The following is a 13,311-nucleotide window of genomic DNA, read 5'->3' on the forward strand; positions in this document are numbered from 1 at the left end:
CAGGATGCAGGGTTCCTGCTGGTTCCAAGAGTTCTAACAGTAGAATGGAGCCAGAGCCTTCTGCTATAAGGCTCCCCTCCTGTGGAACCGTCTCCCAGTTCCAGTCAGGACCCAGACCCCCTCTCTAGGTTTAAGAGCAGACTTAAGACCTCCTTGTTGATCAGGCTTATAGTCAGGACTGCTTCGGCTGGCCCTTAGATCTGCTGCTATCGGCTCAGACTGCTGGGATCTCCCATGATGCACTGGGCTTCTCTCTCCTCCTCCTGTCCTCAGACGTGTGACTAACTCCTCTTCTTCTCCCCTCATCCCAGATCCTGGTGCTGCTGGAGGAGGCTGCAGACCTGAAGAGGCTCCAGCTGCCACCTGTAGCTCCACCTGCTCACGTCCCCGTCTGTCCATCAGTATCTCCTCCTTTCTCTCCCTCTTTATCTCTGTCCCTCTCTTTCCTTCTGTCTCTCTGTCTTCCTCCATTCTCTGTCCCCCTCTCCTTCTCTCTTTCCCCACTGATCCTGGATCTGCTCCACCTTCCTGCTTGGTAAAGGAAGGTTAAAAACAGACCAACAGACCCCAGACCGGCAGGATCCACAACACCGTCTCCTCTTCCACAGGGCTGTGTGTTGAGCCCCCTCCTGTTCATTCTGCTGATGTACAGGTGAGGACCAGATCCAAGTCAGATTCCTGATGATGTCATCAGGGGGCTTTCCCAGTGTATTTGATCCTAGAATTCTGTCTTTGATCTCAGGACACATCAAAGAAACTGAATTCTGGCGAGTGTGTGAGAGCCTTCCAGGCTGGGCTAGAAAACCCACCTCAACCTTGTGTGCTCCAGAGGAGAAACCCCAAGCCTGTGTTGTAGCAGCAGGTAGAGCCATCAGTCCACCACCATGAAGCCCCACTTTGTCAAGGACCCTGCTGGCTGGCTGTGCTTCAGCATGCTGGTTGGAATCTGGCTGTATAACGCCATGGTCATCCCCAAGCTGGTACTCCTTCCTCACTAGAAGGAAGGACACCTTCCAGGGGCGGTCCTTGTTGGTGAGTGTCTCTGACTGCTAGCATTCCACTTTGTCATCACATCAGAAACCTCAGAATGACACATTTCTTCTTCTGCAGCTTATTTTATTGCATCGGCCCTCTGTGTGGCAGCCCTGGTACGAGCCTCAGATCCTGGCCGTCCACCTGTGGACCCTCATCCCTCCCTCTGGTGAGGACGCAGACAAGATGGCCTCTTAGTTCCTCTCCTCCATGTGTTCCATGCGTACATGTCATTGTTTCATTCATCAGTCTTTCTTTTCAAGGTTCATATGCTTGTGGTTCAGCTCACCAAGTGGCACCGTTAGGAGTCTCTGTCACTGCGTTATTGGAAATGTGGTAAAATGAAGCCTCCTGGACTGGTCAGCAGACCAAAGTCCTCCTTGAATGCTACATGAGTGTGTGACCACGTCAGCTGGAGCCAGAACCACCACAACACCGCTGATCGCTCTCTCTCTTTGTGCCACAGAGCAACAGCACTGGATGCTGTGCAGGAAATGTGAGGCAATGAGGCCTAAAAGGTCCCACCACTGCAGCGTTTTGGCCACTGGGTACTCAGGATGGACCAGCACTGTCCCTGGTGAGGACACACACACACACACACACACACACACACACACACACACACACACACGCAGGTCAACAGCGTTCCAAACACAAACGTATCAAAAGCTTCAGATTCAGCAGGTTGGGTCCTGTCAACACAACAAAGGTGGATGATGTCATCTCAAGGGTTCATTGTCCTCCAGGATCAACAACTGTGTAGGAGAGGACAACCACTGGCTCTTCCTGCAGCTCTGCCTCTACGCGCTGGTCCTCAGTCTCCTCACGCTGCTGCTGCTCTTCTGCCACAGCTTCTATTTCCAGCCAGTAGCCACACCAGACCAGGTGCATGCAGCAGGAAAGACCTCAGGTCAACAGGTTCTGCTGACCAGATGTGTTCAGAAGCTACCGGCGGTGTTTGAGACGTGAAATGTGCACGTCAGGGTTGGTCTTCCTGATGTTTTCTGTTTTCCAAACCAGGAGACGTTCATGAAGTGGGTCAGCTGAGAGCCTCAGGAGTCCTGAGCGTCCTCATGTTGGCTAGCATCAGCGTCCTGTCCTGCATCCAGATGTCAGGCATCCTCTCTGAGTCCTGCCTACTCACCTCCAGACTTCTGTTCCCTCTTCAGCTGAACGTTCCTGCTCCAGTTTGTGTTGTGCGTTTTCCTCCTAAAGAAACAACTTTGTGGTGGCGTTTATTTTGTAAGATGACGTCTCATCTTCCACTGTCCTTTACCCCCAACAGGACACGACCATGATTGAGAGAGCGGCTCAGCTCCCAGGTGACGGTGAGTGTGTTCACCTCTTGAGACCTTTTGGACTGTAGAATTGGTTGAAAGCAGTTTCCAGTGCAGGGCGACAGGGTTCCACTGTGGAACGGTTCTATTTGATCTCTTATTGGGAGTTCCACTGCAGAAACTCACCGTGGAATCCTTCTAAACAGGAGTAACAGAGAGTAAGTCCTGTCACTTCTGGTTTGATATGCTAAGCTAAGCTACCTAGCTGCTAGCTACAGATGACACAGCCTGATAACAAAGCATCTCATTGTCTCCAGTTCTCCTGCCCCACCTTCTCAAGTGAGGATTTCAATGTTTTCCTTCCAGCTCTGTCACGGGAGGTCCTGGCAGTTTGCTCTCTCAGGTTTGTGGAACTCTCTGGAAAGTCCTGTGGCTTGTCCCTGTGACACGGAGACAGACGCTCCAAGCCAGACACCATGACTTCCCCATGGTATAGGAGGGATTACAAAATGAAGAGAAACATGGACCAGTGGTTCGTTCAGGACTTTCTTTATTGGAGTCCAAAATGTCATCAGGGCTCTCCTTTATTTAGCAGAAAACTCCTGTGTGCGACTCTCCAATTTGATATTCTGGGATTTTCTGTGTTGGTGTTGCCTGATCACCAAAATCTCATCAATATTTGGATCATTGCTCCTATGGACGGGAGATTGCTCATCAAGTCATCAACAAAGGCCCCAGCACAGGAATCCCAAGCTAGCAGCTCCTCAGACTGGAGCCCAGATAAAAGCCTCCCAGAGTTCTAGTAGCAGACACGTCTCTACATCAACGCTCAGAGGAGACGGCGCCAATCAGGCCTTTGGACTCAAACAGCTGCTAAGAAACCACTGCTAAGGAAGAGCAGCAGGCAGGACATTGGTTTGGACCAAGACATTCAAGGAGGGGACATCAGACCAGAGGACATCTGGGCTTTGGTCTGATGAGTCCACATGGGAGATCTTTGGTTCCACCGCCCTGGCTTTGTGGAAACAGAGAAGGGACGGTCTCTCCATGCAGGGTTCCATGAGCCACATGGAGGCCTCTCCTGTCCTCTCCTCTCCCCTCTCTCTTCTCCTCTCCTCTCCTCTCCCCTCTCTCCTCTCCTCTCCTCTCCTCTCCTCTCCTCTCCTCTCCTCTCCTCTCCTCTCCTCTCCTTTTTACCTGTTAAAGGTTTTTTCAGGAGTTTCTCCTCAGTCCATGTGAGGCTCTAAGACCAGAGGATGTTGTTATGATGCCATGTGAGGCCCTGGAGAAAAACTGTTGGTAAAACAGGCTCCGCCAATCAAACTGCTGGTAAAAACAGGCTCCACCAATCAAACTCTCTGGTGAAAACAGGCTCCGCCAATCAAACCGCTGGTGAAAACAGGCTCCGCCAATCAAACTCTCTGGTGAAAACAGGCTCCGCCAATCAAACTCTCTGGTGAAAACAGGCTCCACCAATCAAACTGCTGGTGAAAACAGGCTCCACCAATCAAACTCTCTGGTGAAAACAGGCTCCGCCAATCAAACTCTCTGGTGAAAACAGACTCCACCTATCAAACCGTTGGTGAAAACAGGCTCCACCAATCAAACTGCTGGTGAAAACAGGCTCCGCCAATCAAACTCTCTGGTGAAAACAGGCTCCACCTATCAAACCGCTGGTGAAAACAGGCTCCACCAATCAAACCGCTGGTGAAAACAGGCTCCACCAATCAAACTCTCTGGTGAAAACAGGCTCCGCCAATCAAACTGCTGGTGAAAACATGCTCCACCAATCAAACTCTCTGGTGAAAACAGGCTCCACCAATCAAACTCTCTGGTGAAAACAGGCTCCACCAATCAAACTCTCATGTGAAAACAGGCTCCGCCAATCAAACCACTGGTGAAAACAGGCTCCGCCAATCAAACTCTCTGGTGAAAACAGGCTCCACCAATCAAACTGCTGGTAAAAACAGGCTCCACCAATCAAACTCTCTCGTGAAAACAGGCTCCACTAATCAAACTCTCTGGTGAAAACAGGCTCCGCCAATCAAACTCTCTGGTGAAAACTGGCTCCGCCAATCAAACTCTCTGGTGAAAACAGGCTCCACCAATCAAACTGCCTCAACTCAACAAGTTTTTTGACGGAAGTTCTGTTTCTCTTCCAGCCAAATTCAGACGTGGCCAACCAACTCAGCAGCAGCTGGACAGATGTGTGGAGAGCCTGAGATGGGAACAAACAAACCCAAATAGGAAACACTGCTGAAGCTGTGGACGCCACCCCATAAAGAGGACATGTCCACCAAGAAGGAGCTCATCAAGAGTGTGATGAAGCCCAGGTGGAGGGGCCTCTCATCAAAGACTTTGACGGAGACAAAGGAAAAGGTAGGCCATGGGATTTTCTTTGGAAGGAGAGAAAATGTCTCCACATCGAGAGCATCTGAACAATTGTGGCTACATTTTACCAGCACCCAGAGCAGCCTGCAATGTTTCATGGCTCCTAACGTTTGACTCCAAGTTTCATCTTCTCTTGTGTACGGGGGTGATGGCAAATGGCAGATTTCTCCAAGGGGAGATGGTGTGTGACACCACGGCAGAGTCACCCAGCTTCAGAAGGGAGAACCATGCTGGGCTCATGAAGACAGGAGGTGTGTTTGGCCCTGAGCTGAAGCTGACGCTTGAATTTCATGGAGGAGTTCTAATAGCCGTGGTCTGTGCTTTCATGCCTTTATTTGGACACTCAAGAATGGAAAGCTTTTATTTTGAAATGATCCTGAAGTCACTCCACATCCTAGTTTGACTCAGTGGTCTGTGCTGTCTTCAGAACAGGCCCAGAACACCCATTCAACATGTGGAGTGTGTGGATGTGGGACACCAATCAGAGATGTTGATTGTAAAGCTGTAGAAACTGCAGGAGGGAATATCCATTCAAACCATTATTGCCACGAGAGGCTAGCGGCACACTGGGGAGGCAGAAACAGCACAGGAACAACGCAGTCCATTCACTTCCTCATAGGCTGCTCTCTTGCGCCCTCTACAGGGTCAAACTAGTTCTAGTTCTTCCAAGTTCCCACATCCTTCCCCTTCAGCGAGCTCTATATATTCCCAAAAGGAAACAAAACCAGAACAAACAAGATTTTGGAGGAAGGTGCTGGACCTCCACCGCTCTGGCTGGGCTGCTAGGAGGCTCCGCCCCCGTGAGCAGCCAACGCTTTTGCTGTCCTCTCCTCTTTTTCCTCACACACACGCGCACACACACACACACACACACACACGCTTGCCCAGCTCCCATCCACACAATCACCATCACAGTCACCTCCTTCCCACACTCAGACATTCTCCTCCTTTGACAATCAACCAGGAGAACTGCTGGACTGTGTGTGTGTTGACCTCTGACCTCCAGGTCAGACACCAGGACAATCAGTGCACTGTGGAATGCTTCTTACGCTGTATTGGTCTGAAGAGCGTCCGTATTGTAAATATTTCCTCATGGCCATGTTTTTCCATCCTGGTAATCTTGTCACTGTCTCATATTTATGGATTCACAATTATAAAGTACGGTGCCACTTGAACTTCTTTGTGTTCAGCCTTGTCCTTCTGCACTCCTTGAGTGAATCCAGTCTTCTGAGCATCGCCAAATCTCAGTTCCTTTTTCCTCCTACTTTGGGACCTCTAATTGACCCACTGGTGACACATTGGTGCTAAATTCAGTGTCATGTCCCACTGTAACAGAGGGCGCTGTTGTCCACCTTAGTCCCTCCCAAACTGATCATTTCATCCATAGAGGAGCAGGCACCTTAGCAACAACTCTGGACTCTGCTGGCCCCCTAAAGTAGAAAACTATGAACCCAAGGAAACAAGCACGTTGGTACGGTTGTGGAACCTGACAGCTTCAACAAGAAACCCAGAAACTGGAGAGAAGATGGCGCTGCTCCAAACTGGAGGAGTCACATGGAGTCTGGCAAGATGGCCTTAGAACCTAGAAGAAAGCCCCTGGTAGAACCAGAGCAGCCGACTACTCAGCACTAATAGAGTAACTCAAGAACAACCCAGGTTCCTCTTCAGTACTGGAGCCAGACTGACAGAGAGCCACAGCTCTACTGAACCAAGTAGTCCTGTTTCCCTGGGCAGCAAAGAGTTCATGGACTTCTTTAACGACAAAATTCTCCTGATTAGAGAGAAACTTCTTCTCCTGCTGCCATCAGCTGACAACATGGCCCCTCGAACCCAGAACCTTAGAGGCAGCTGGAGGACCAGACACACACTTGGATAGTTTTTCTCCCTTCAGCCTTCATGAGCTCAGTTCAATAATGTACTCCTCTAAACCTCCACCTGTCTCCTAGACCCCATCCCAACTAAGCTGCTCCAAGACCCTCTCCCCTCGTTAGCCCCTCCCTCTTAGATATGATCAATGTGGCGCTGGTATCTAGTTCCGTCCCTCAGTCCTTTAAAGTAGCAGGAATGAAACCCTCCTCAAAAACAAGCCTGGATCCAGAAGTTCTACCAACTACAGACCAACATCACATCTTCCTTTTCTCTCCAAGGTTCTGGAGAAAGCAGCTGCTAAACAGCTCTGTGACTTCTCCACAGCAACAGCTGATTGGAGGATTCAGTCAGGTTCCAGGTTCATCCTAGCACAGAAACAGAACTAGTCAAAGGTACCAGTGACCTCCTACTGGTACCAGATGAGGGACTGGTCTCTGTGCTGGTCTGATTAGATCTCAGTGCAGCTTTGATACCATTGACCACCATATCCTTCTACAGGGACTGGAACCTGTCACTGGTATGAAAGGAACCACACTAAACTGGTTCAGGTCATATTTACTGGGTAATCTCAGTTGGTACCAGTTAATGATGGTTCCTCTGAGACCACTACAGTCAGTTCTGGTGTTCCTCAAGGGTCTGTGCTTGGACCAGTCCTCTTCACCCTGTACCTGCTTCCTCTAGGTCACATGATCAGGAAACACTCCATTAATGTTCACTGCTATGCAGACGACACTCAGCTGAACTCATCAATGATCCACATGGAACAAACCAGCTGACTGAACTGGAGGCCTGTCTGAAGGACAGGAAACATGGAGGACCATCATTTCCTTTATTAAACTCTGATAAACTGAAGTTCTGGTGCTGGGCCCAAACACCTGAGGACCACCTGATCTGATGAGACAGGTACCCTGGATGGCACCACCCTGGCCCCCAGCACCACTGTAAGGAACCTAGGAGTTCTCTTTGACCAGGACCCTTTAACTCCCACATTAAATCTCCAGGACGCCTTCTTCCATCTACGTAACATCGCTAAGATCAGACACATCCTGGCTCAAGAAGATGCAGAAAAACTAGTCCCTGCTTTTGTCACTTCCAGGCTGGATTACTGCACCTCCCTCCTACCAGGCTGGACTAGTAAGTCCCTAAAGACTCTCCAGCTGGTCCAGAACGCTGCCTCCACGTGTTGACTAGAACTGGTAGCAGAGACCAGGTCTCTCCTGGACCAGAGGAAAAACTGGGGAGTAATTTTCCCAGAGTAATTATTTTAGAGTTATTATTTTCCTCTTCAGTAGTCGTATCTACTCATTTGGAGTCATAAATATCTCCTGTGACCAATAGAGTGAGAGCAATTTTTCAGAAGAATTTCTATTGGAGTAATACAGCAAGGCCCCGCCTACTATGTCCAAGTTTTTGAATTCTAAAGGCGCCATTTTCTCAGCCCGCACTTCTCCGCATCGGCATTACTCGGCACTCGCAGAGTCTGCAGACGGGACCACAAGAATACCGTACATTGGACTTCATATTTTTCCTCACTTTGATGGATCAGAAACCAGGTCAGACTATTATTGTTTAACTTAGTAAACAGCAATGTTTGTTACTGATTTGCAACTTTTCAGCTGGCCACAGCTACTTACCCACAGACGTGAGCATGTTTGCTAGCACCAGGAGTACTACTAATTATTAGGAACAGTATTGGCACGTATTATATAGTTCAGCACTGCAGATGTCAGACCCTTTGACTCCTAGTTCAACATTATTAAAATGGTCTTTTTTCCTCTTTCTGAGTTTTTATTAGGAAATATCAGGTTGAGAGCAGAAACAGAAATGCACTACAAACAAATATCATTGCTTTCAAAGAAAACTCTTTCAAATCATTTCATGATAATAGTCATTTTAATGTTGACTTTAATTTAATGTTTTATCTTAAATGTTTTCAAAGAGCAGCAGCAGTTACTGTTGGATATTTAAGCTTATATTAATGTGAAGGAGTGAAACCAAAGTGTACACCAATGTGTAAACACGTTCAGCAACAAACTAGAGTCAAAAAAGGAAATCAAAGAAGGCCCCTTGACGACTGCTCGACACGATCAAGCCTGATGGAGGCTGTTGATCAGCCTGGATATTTCCTCTCCTCAGCAGGGAGGCTGTGTGCTGCTCCACCCAGCCTTCATGTGTCATTTTGTCTTTGACTGACTGTGACTTTAGACTTGATTTAAAGTCTACTCGCACAAAGTCGGCAAGGTACATGGTCGTCACGATAAATAGCCCTAACAGTGAGCTAAATGTGGCCATCAGGGTTAAGTCCATGGTTTGGTTCCACATTCAAGAGGAGTCATGTGGTATATCTATGTACACATACAGGAAACAAGAACATATTCATAAAAGTTAGACCAGGCACTCCTAATCACTGCCACTACCAACGTAGCTCATTGATCACTTAACTTGGATAGATGCTGAAAGCCTTTTTTGTACTCTTTTCACCAGAAAATCAAGAAATGACAATACCTGAAGAGCCCTCCAGCTCCTTTGGTAACGTATGGGAAATTCATAATTTGTCCTTGCTATATAGCAGGCAGTACTACTGTGCTAAATGGTGTCTGACAGAGGGGAGAACGCAGACAAATTGCAAAGCCGTGAAAACTTCAGAACTTCTTCAATCTTCTTGTTATTTATTGATTTATTGTAGGGAAAAGAAAAAGTATGCAATTGACCCAGGGTGAGGCCAAGAGTTGCAAAGGTAAGGTTTTTGTTTTTGTCTAAAATGGCAGTAATGGTTCAGAGGGGTTTCCAGAAATCACATTGCCAGATTTTGTCCAAAAAAACGTATAGTTCCTTGGAGATTCACATTTTGATACGGTGTCATTATGAAAGTTAATATTTACACAAAGTTTGTCATGGCACCCTGACTGAGGAGTGGCACTTCACATTAAAAAGGCTGCAGACCCCTGGTAAGGGAAAGTGAAAAATAACTTAAGCCAGTAAGATCTCTGACCAACTTACCCCACCGAGAAAAAAAATGAAGGTTCAACCCAGAAGTTCAGGCTGCTATTCGGTAAGTAGTATTGTTTGGTGTAGAAAGTGAACTTCTCCATAGATGGATAGGATATTGTACTAGCTATTCAACAAAATAATTTCTTGCTTCTCCAGGGCAAACAAAACTGTGTGTGACCCAGAGTGTGGTATCAGTACATCAGCACATGGAAGTGAATAGATAAATATTGACAGAATACTACAAGCACAGTTCAATGTAGTACATGGTGTCATCATCTCATGTGTACATCACTAAGAGAAATACTACTGTGTGTGACCCAGAGTGTGGTATCAGTACATCAGCACATGGAAGTGAATAGATAAATATTGACAGAATACTACAAGCACAGTTCAATGTAGTACATGGTGTCATCATCTCATGTGTACATCACTAAGAGAAATACTACTGTGTGTGACCCAGAGTGTGGTATCAGTACATCAGCACATGGAAGTGAATAGATAAATATTGACAGAATACTACAAGCACAGTTCAATGTAGTACATGGTGTCATCATCTCATGTGTACATCACTAAGAGAAATACTACTGTGTGTGACCCAGAGTGTGGTATCAGTACATCAGCACATGGAAGTGAATAGATAAATATTGACAGAATACTACAAGCACAGTTCAATGTAGTACATGGTGTCATCATCTCATGTGTACATCACTAAGAGAAATACTACTGTGTGTGACCCAGAGTGTGGTATCAGTACATCAGCACATGGAAGTAAATAGATAAATATTGACAGAATACTACAAGCACAGTTCAATGTAGTACATGGTGTCATCATCTCATGTGTACATCACGAAGAGAAATACTACTGTGTGTGACCCAGAGTGTGGTATCAGTACATCAGCACATGGAAGTGAATAGATAAATATTGACAGAATACTACAAGCACAGTTCAATGTAGTACATGGTGTCATCATCTCATGTGTACATCACTAAGAGAAATACTACTGTGTGTGACCCAGAGTGTGGTATCAGTACATCAGCACATGGAAGTGAATAGATAAATATTGACAGAATACTACAAGCACAGTTCAATGTAGTACATGGTGTCATCATCTCATGTGTACATCACGAAGAGAAATACTACTGTGTGTGACCCAGAGTGTGGTATCAGTACATCAGCACATGGAAGTGAATAGATAAATATTGACAGAATACTACAAGCACAGTTCAATGTAGTACATGGTGTCATCATCTCATGTGTACATCACTAAGAGAAATACTACTGTGTGTGACCCAGAGTGTGGTATCAGTACATCAGCACATGGAAGTGAATAGATAAATATTGACAGAATACTACAAGCACAGTTCAATGTAGTACATGGTGTCATCATCTCATGTGTACATCACTAAGAGAAATACTACTGTATGTGACCTTTGTATATCATAAGGGTGTCCAAGCTTTTTTCAAAGAGGGCCAGATTTTAAAATGTGCAAATGTCCAAGAGCTGATGTACTTGTACTTTAACCATGAAAGGCAAAATATTTGCTGTGTTAAGCAATTGACGTGAACAGATATTGTAATTTCCACCTTCCCTGGAAGCATCAGCCCTCAAAATCAGTCGTCCTCTTTTCATCAAGAGTTGCCATGGAACAAAGTGGCCTGTATGGGGCACACAGTCAGGGGAAGTTCCAGAGTGCTGCTGTCACCATGAAGTGGAAAGAGAAACTGTGTTCTGGGTCTGCATGCGTTCTTAGTTCTGTTTGACAGTGGTGGTGGGCCAAAACTATATAGCCGTATAGAAGCTGACCTCATGCCATGATTGGCCCCTGGCCGGGACTTTGGACAAGCCTGGTGTAGAACATAATGAACCTTAATTTCAGCAGCTCAAAGGTCATTGAAAAAATATTAAACTGAATTTATAACAGCTACTGTCCTCACTATCTTAATTGAGATTTTTTTTTGATTGACAGAGTTCAAATCAAGAAGATGTGTGGAAAGGCCCTGGACCAAGGATGAAATGAGTGCTGTCATGAAACACTTCAAAACTCCCATTTCAAAGGGACACCTTGACACAAAGTTGGAGTGTGGCAGTGCAGGCTTCCTGAGCACCCTGTTCTGATGAGCAGGACCATTCAAAACATCAGAGATTTTGTGAGGACCAGGGGCCTGATGTTTGAAGAAATATGGTCTGATAAAGACCTCTTTGCTGTTACAGTGAATGTGTTGGGTCTGTGGTTGAGGGTTGTTTTTACCCCTTGATTCTTGTGCAGTGGACTTCCTGTTCCGCTCAATTTCTGTTGTTTAAATTTGAAATCAATATTTTGCAGTTCTCTCAGGACAGTACTTGTGATGAAGTCATTCCCTTACTCAAGTGTTGCTGTGCACTTTATGGTGGGATACATTACTCTGCACTTCAGATTTTTGATGTCGATTTAAATCGTAAATCAACAGTTGATTTGAATTGAAAGATGTGAAAACACATTAATACATTATTCATTACTTATTAACTGATTCAAACACCATTTATTGTCATTTCAGGACATGAGGGTACATAAAAGGAACAAAATTTAGTTAAAAATAGCATTCAGTGCGAATAAATAATCTGATATATAAAATAAATTTTCAGTGTTTATTGCATTTAGATAGCAGAGTATTGTGGAGAGAGTACGAGTCTTAAAGTTTAGTAAAATTACTCTCTGATAATACCAGGTAATGGGCCAGTGGGGTACTTTTTCACTGATGCATTGCCAAACAACACTAATGTATGTGTGTAGTGTACAGTTTGAGCAGTGTGCTGTCCTCATAGGTAAGAGTTTTGGCCTGATTGTGTGTGTGTGTGTGTGTGTGTGTGTGTGTGTGTGTGTGTGTGTGTGTGTGTGTGTGTGTGTGTGTGTGTGTTAGTATTGACCACTTAAACCAGTGTGGTCCTCATAATTAAGGGTTTTGGCCTGATTGTGTGTGTGTATGGAAAATGTCCCAATAAATAATGGGGGTCCTCAGAATCCACTGTGGTGCTAGGAAACACCTCCTCCCGCCCCGTCCTCATAATCTTAAAATGTCAGGTTTTCATATTTTCAGATTCTTTGACAATAATCTCATTTTAAATGGACAGAAATGTTTCTACACTTTTTGGGGCCAATTTGATCTTTCTTGCATCTGTCTAACCCTAAGCCTGAACCAATGGTCTACATTGTGCCTTTGTATGGTTTAAGGAACGGTCGTCTCCATTGCTCAAAAGTCAGTCCAAATTACTGAGATGGATGGCCTTTGAGCCTGATTTCAAGCCTGCACGGCCCGACGGGAGGTCCAATCATTGCTAAGGAAGGGGAATCACCTCATACTGGTCAGTTACATCAAACGGAGAATTTGATCATTTTCAAAAATGTCTGTCATATATGTGTTCGGAACAAGAGGATTTTTGTTTTAGAAATCTTCAAACCGGGTCTTATTTTCAGATCAAACTACTCATGGAAAGTGAGGCCAGCCTGACTGACATATTTCTTGACATGGGCAAAAATAAGGACAGTAAGAAACTAAACTGCACTCCAGGATTGGATCGAATGACAAACGGTCAACAGATAAGGTTCCATTCAAATGGGAGAAAGAATCTGGAATGGTCGTCACAGAAGAAGGGTGGTGGAATATTTGCTCTGTGCGGTCAACTTCCAGGAGTTCTGGTCTCTGGAGAGGTTTTTGTTGGTGGACTCTGGTGAGATATTTCATAACTCCTAAGTTGAAATGTTTACTTTACTT

At 45.7% G+C, this 13,311-nt stretch overlaps 1 long non-coding RNA gene and 1 pseudogene across 1 annotated transcript; both read left to right on the plus strand.

Annotated features, from left to right (window-relative positions):
* Window positions 1-884: 884 nt before the first annotated feature.
* On the plus strand, window positions 885-2,755 carry LOC147260831 (palmitoyltransferase ZDHHC21-like; annotated as a pseudogene).
* A 5,254-nt stretch (window positions 2,756-8,009) lies between these two features.
* On the plus strand, window positions 8,010-12,100 carry LOC147260832 (uncharacterized). Its single transcript, XR_015116174.1, has 4 exons — window positions 8,010-8,122; window positions 9,054-9,098; window positions 9,256-9,306; window positions 11,529-12,100. It is a non-coding gene; the product is annotated as an uncharacterized LOC147260832 (long non-coding RNA).
* Window positions 12,101-13,311: the final 1,211 nt, after the last annotated feature.

Source organism: Aulostomus chinensis, chromosome 5 (assembly GCF_037954235.1).
Source record: "Aulostomus chinensis isolate RoL2024-O1b breed Wild chromosome 5, RoL_Achi_v1.0, whole genome shotgun sequence".
Taxonomy (NCBI): domain Eukaryota; kingdom Metazoa; phylum Chordata; class Actinopteri; order Syngnathiformes; family Aulostomidae; genus Aulostomus; species Aulostomus chinensis.